This window comes from Chrysochloris asiatica, unplaced genomic scaffold (genome assembly GCF_000296735.1).
Source record: "Chrysochloris asiatica unplaced genomic scaffold, ChrAsi1.0 scaffold00138, whole genome shotgun sequence".
In the NCBI taxonomy this organism is placed as follows: Eukaryota; Metazoa; Chordata; class Mammalia; order Afrosoricida; family Chrysochloridae; genus Chrysochloris; species Chrysochloris asiatica.
The window spans coordinates 6837913-6844556 of NW_006408656.1; the positions used below are offsets into that span (position 1 = coordinate 6837913).

General features: G+C 36.8%; 1 pseudogene; it reads right to left on the reverse strand.

Moving 5' to 3' along the window:
• LOC102832928 overlaps positions 1 to 6644 on the reverse strand; it is a 14348-nt pseudogene that overhangs the window by 7116 nt on the left and 588 nt on the right.

A 6644-nucleotide genomic window follows, 5' to 3' on the forward strand; every position in this document is an offset into this window, starting at 1 on the left:
CTATATATTTTAGAAATGAGTCCCTTGTCTGATGTGTCATTGCAAAAGATTTTTTCCCATTCTGTGGGTTCCCTTTTTACTCTTCTGGTGAAGTCATCTATTTTGCCTACTTTTATTTGTTTCATTTTCAAAATGTTTGGTAGTCTGTGTAGTCCCTGAATTAGTGCCCTCTCATTTATCTCTATTTTTTCATTGATGGCCTTTATAATTCTGGGATTCACATTTAGGTCTTTAATCCATGTTGAGTTGGTTTTTTTATAAGGCGTGAGGTGAAAGCTTATTTCAATCTTTTACATATCACTTTCCAGCTCTGCCAGCACCATCTGTTGAAGAGACTATCACCTCCCCATGTGATATATTTAGGTACTTTATCAAAAATCAGTTGGCTGTATGTGGATGGGTTAATTTCTGGATTCTTGATTCTGTTCCATTGATCAATGTATCTTTCATTGTACCATTTCTTATTTCTTGTTGGTTGTAGGTCATGCCCCAGGGAAACTCTCCTGATATTGGATCAGGGCTGTGGCAAAATTAAGGGTGTTGCAGCTCACCTTTAATCTTCTTTTTGGTTTATCGCATCAGATCACATCATGGGGGGATCATCACATAACTTCTACATTACATCATTACATAACTACCAAATCATTGATAATCATGGTTCAGCCAAGTTGATACATTTGGAGGATACAATTCAATCCGTGACAGAGGGGTCAGTTTGGACCATAAAATCAGTGTTTCAAGCTCACCAGCCGCTCTTCAGAAACCCTACACAGGGTCGCTATGAGCTGGAACCGACTCAATGTCACTTAACGACAACAGTATTCTTTAGAGTCCAGCTTAAACAATCACTCCTCCCAAGATGCTTTTTCTGGTCCCTCTTACTTGCTCCCATTGTGGTGGTAGTGGTTGTGTGTCGTTGAGTCAGTTCTGACTCAGTGACCCTGTATAGGTTTTTTGAGGCTCTAAATCTTTATAGGAGTAGAAAACGTCATCTTTCTCCCTTGGAGCTGCTGGTAGATTTGAACTGCTGACCTTGAGTTAGCAGCCTAACATGTAACCTGCTATACCATCAGGGCTCCTTACATGTTCCCATTGTTGTTGTTGTTAAGTGTCAACGAGTCTGTTACAACTCATAGCGACACTGTATAGGATTTCTAAGAGTGACTGGTAGGTTTGTATTGCTGACCTTGGGGTTAACAGTTCATCCTACAGCATCAGGGCTGTAGGACCATTTTTATAGATTCCCATGATATCCTAATGTTTTATTTACCTTATGTTTTAGACTTGTCTATGTATTTATCTCTCATTAGAATATAAAATCCTCAAAAAAAGGGAGCTCTGTCTTATTTATCCTTGAATCCTCAGAGGTCTGGCACATTGCCTGGCCCATGAGATTCTCAAAAAGAGAAGAAAAAAAAAGTTTACAGTTGAATGAATGAAGAAGTTTGTTTCTGTTCCAATGTGGTATTAATCAAAGTAAGGGTAAGAAAATATGGAGGAGCTATAAAAGATAATAACTATCAGAAGAACAATTTCCAAATGTCTTCTATCCAGGCAGAGGAAGATTCAGAAGTTGTAGGGTGTGTGCTAATATGTTTATTAAGTAAGTGAACAATATCTGATAAGTAGTAATAAGAACAATAACACTTCATATTTGTATAGTGCTTTGTACAACTAGTCATTCTATTTTCAAATGTAAACCTCACAGCCATCCTGGTGAGGTAGATAAAAAGCAAGCATTTTAGAGACTAGGAAGCTGACACAGAACCAGAATTTCAAATACGTTTTCTATTCCACACCTGGTGTGGTGTTGTGAGATAAAGCACTGTATTGCAAGGTCGGTTTGAACCACAAGATCGGTGATTCAAGCTCACCACGTACTCCTTGGAAACCCTATCCAGGATTGCTATGAATCAGAACCGACTCGATGGTACTTAACAAAAACAACCGCAACACACTATCAACCCAAATCCACTGCCATCAAGTCAATTCCAATGCACTGAAACTTATTTTAAGTAAAATGGTTTAAACATTTTTCTCCCACTGAAGTAAAGATGTGGAAAATCTTACTTATGAGCAGCAGACAAAGGGTCACTCACAATGACTGAATCTACTATTTCTCACATTGTCATTCATCATTGTCTCTGTCTTTATTTATATGCCACACATACATATACATATTGACTTTTTTGCTTTGCACCATTCAAATATTTGTTTAAAATACAGGTGGAGATAGCCAGTGTGTAGTGTGATCTGCCATAATCCTGCACCTCTCTAAGGATGGCCTGGGTGGGGAGAGTTTTGTGCTTGAAAACAAGTAAACTTAATGTTTAGATAGTTGCATTGAATTATTAGAGCATGTTTCCTGGTAGGACACAAATATAACTTAGAACGTTGGCTGGCAAATATTGAATCAGCGCAGAAGACACTATGTATTATCAATGGCTGTGACATAAGGTTATAATTTGGATTTATCTCCCCTCTGAAGACCTCATGAATAGCAGTGGAACACTCTCAAAGAGTACCAGAATTTTGAATACTGAAACATGATGAATAGAGCCAGAATATTGTCAGATACAGCGCTGGAAGATGAGCCCCTCAGGTTGGAAGGAACTCAAATTATGACTAGGGAAAAGTTGCCTCTTCAAAGTAGAGCTGATCACATGATGAGAATGGAGTAAAACTTTTAGGACGTTCATTTGCTTATGGGGAACAACCAAAATGAGGAGAAATAGCTATAAACATCCATTAATAATCAGAACATGAACTGTACAAAGTATGAATCTAAGAAAATTGGAAGTTATCAAAAATGGGAACACATATCTCTATCCTAGGCATTTGTGAACTGAAATGGACTGGTATTGGCCATTTTGAATATAACAATCATATGGGTTACTATGCTGGGAATGATCCATTGAAGAGGAATGGAGTTGCATTTATCATCTAAGAAAAAAATTTTTTTCAAAATTTGTGATAATGTTCCTACAAGGAAGACTGATGGCGCAGGACCAAGCAGTGTTTTGTTCTGTTATGCACAGGTTGCTATGAATCGGAACCGACTGGACAGCAGATAACAACAGCATCAACTAAAGATGTGTGTCTGACAAGCAACTCTGAGAGTTATGCTACCTGTGAGGCATGCCAGAAAATCTTCCCTGACTCACGCTTCTTGCCTGTTTCCATGCTGATCATCTGTCATTCCATTCATTTATTTTGCCCCTAAAGAACTGAAATTTATCTTATTTTTAAAAAAAAAAACAGGAAATTGGTTTTCTGAGAATAATATGTATATATTCTTAAAATAAAAATTTCATAAAATATAGACTACATAAGAGAGCATGAAAAAGTAGATTAAAATCACTTCTGACCTCCATCAATAAGAGATAATACCACTGCTAGCATTTTGGCATCAACTTTTTATAATAAACTCTACGCTCTTATTTTTTGGTGCAAAACTGGGCCCATATGTTAGAATGCTGTTTTTTAGTCTGCTTTATCTTTCACGGAGCAATATATCTTTGAAACGTTTCTATGTTAAGAAATATAGATCCACATCCTCGTTTTTATTGATTACATGATATTTGCTGTGCAGGTGTATCATAATTTTTGTTGAACTCTTCTCCTATAGATAGAAATGGGGATATTCTTCAATATTACAACCAATGCTGCACTAAATATGAGGGGGCTTCAAAAAGTTTGTGGGAAATGGAATTGAAAGACACTGGAATTTTTCCATGCACTTTTTGAAACCCCATTGTTCTTTATATAAGTATGTGTATTTATATGATCGTTTGCTTGTGAAAAATTCTATGAAACTAATATATAGTTTTTTCCAGGGGTAAAAGTAATGTATATTCACTGTAGAAGATTTAGAACATACAGATATGTCCATCCCCAGAAATAACCAGCACCGGTGATACTGCAGCCATTCTCTAACTTTAGGTACAAGAGTATTGTCTAATAAGCTATAGCCAAGCCCTGGAAAACATTCTGCTTCTTTAAGATGACTTTTATGGATTATATATTGATTATACTAGTTTAAAATTCTGATTTCTAGAGGCACCCTTATTTTCCCTGTGAATCACCTACACCCCCACAATGTTTTTAAAAGCAATTTGTAATGAGATTAATTTTCTTGTCTTATTTCCAGGTTTAAGAAGATTCCCAAATGACTGTAAAATTAAACACAAGCATGTTGAAAGTAAATTTCAGTAAAATGTCTATTTTGCTTTCATGTGTGTATATAGATTTGTCCATCTTTTGCTTTTCTATTCTGCCTCTGGTTCTCTAGGTTGGACATATCCATTTACAGACTACTGTGACCACTACAAGGAGCCCTGGTGGCACAATGGTTAAGTGCTGGGCTGCTAACAAAAATGTTGGCAATTCAAACTCACTTGTCACTCTGTGGTAGAAAGAGATGGCAGTCAGCTTCCATAAAGATGTACAGCCTCGGAAACACTATAGGACAGCTTTACTCTATCCCTACAGGGTCACCATGACTTGAATTCATCACTCAGTGGTAGTGGTTTTGTTAATTTTATTTATTTTTGCTGTGACCACTCAAGAAAGAATAACTTCCACTCTGGATTTCTAGAATCACAAAGATGTAATAAAGACTGGGGTAGGCTGAGTCATAGGGACATGTTTATGATCCCTGGTATGACGGTAAAATGGCAATCTACCTGCCCTAACTTTAATCAGGAATACCTCAGAAGTAAGAAATGAATGTATATAAAGAAGGAAAATAAAAACCAGGAGAAACCCCTGGAGAGTCAAGGAGATTATGATTAGGTTGTTGTTGTTGTTATATGCCGTGGAGTCAGTTTGGACTCATAGTGACCCTGTACAGGATTTCTGAGGCTGTAAATCTTTACAGGAGCAGAAAGCCTCATCTTTCTCCCGCAGAATAGCTGGTAGTTTCGAACTGATGACCCTGAGGTTAGCAGCCCGATTCGTAACCACTATGCTACGAAGAACCACAGAGCTCCTTTATGATTAGGTAAAGAAGGGAAATAGTAGCCCTGCACAGAGGAGAGCCAGGTTCAAGATGGGGTAGAGGGTAGGTTTGGAAAGAACACTGAAGTTGGGCTCTTCTCTATCCACCACATTGCCCAGAGTATATCACTGCCTCTCCCACAGCTTAATGCAGTGCTGAAAATCAGGAATGCCAGATCAACACTTCAAAGGTTCATACCTGTTTCTGTCCAGTTGATTACAACTCATACTGACCTTATAATACAATATAGAACTACTCCATAGGGTTTCCAAACTGTAATCTTTACAGAAAAGATTAGAGTTTGGAAGCAGAGCAGCTGGTGAGTTTGAACCACTGACCTTCCATTCAACATACAGTGCTTAACCAGGTGCCAGCTGGGCTCCTGACTACTGGGATACAGAGTAACAACCAGTAAATGCTGGCTCAACCAACCAACATTTAAGGGTTTCTTCTACCTTCTTCATCTAGGCCTTCTTTTCACCCAGAAGGGTAGACAATCTTAGAAAAGAATGAATCTTAGGATGAGGTAGAGATTCCCTAAGAAGCAAAACCCTTTGATAAGAGTGATGCAAATGGCACAAGCTAAGGCCTAAGCTTAGTGTCTTCTTACCCCTCTCCCAGTCCATTACCCACCAAGAGAGGTGATACTCATGATAAGAAATAAGTTCACAGGTCAAAACAACTAGACAGCTGATAAGTTTAATTGATATAAAAGAAAGGGAACAAACAAGAATTAGTGGAAGCCAAACAACTGTCCCCAAAGAGATAAAAGAACCAAATAGGATTATTGAAAGAAAGCAAATAAACTCATAGATAAAATAAGCAGCAGAATGGATATAGCCAAAGAACAAATTAGTAGGCTGTAAGATCAGATGAAATAGAGGCACTGGTAAGAAATGAGATTAAAAAAATACAAAAGTTAATAGATATGGAGTAAAGACATAGAAATGATAGTATGTAATAGGAGTCTCAAAAGGAAAAACAAAGAAAGGAGGGAGACACATTAAAAAGAGTAAGAACTTCCAAAGAATAATCGATATTGAAAGAGCTTAAGGGGTGATAAAAGAACAGTAAAGACAAAGAAAATTCTTAAAACTTTCTGAGATGGGGACTACAATCATTGTCCCAAAATAAAATGTGTACAAATTGTTGAATGGAAATGCAATTTGCTCTGTAAACTTTCACTCAAAATCCAAAAAAGCCCCAAAAACTTTCTGACAAGAGCAGTTCACTCACAAAGACTGAATCAGAATGATATCAGACTTCCCAAGAACATAAAGGGCAAAAAGACAATAAAAAAATATTTTCAAAGCATTGAAATAAAAAAAAAACTTTGACTTTAGAATTTTATATTCAGAAAAGTTATCATTTAAGTGTAAGGGTACAATAAATATATTACCAAATTGTCAAAGTTTCAGTGGATGATCATATACAGACCTTTAAAGATATTTTTTGAAGACAATCTATCAAACATTAATTTAGGAAATGCTATAAAATAAAAATGAGTGAGAAGATAACTTTATGAAATTTATTGCTTAAAAATTATGGTATATATATATAATATATATATATTATATATATATGGTGGTGGCTGTATGCCATGGAGTCGGTTCAGGAGCAGAACACCTCATCTTTCTCCTGTGGA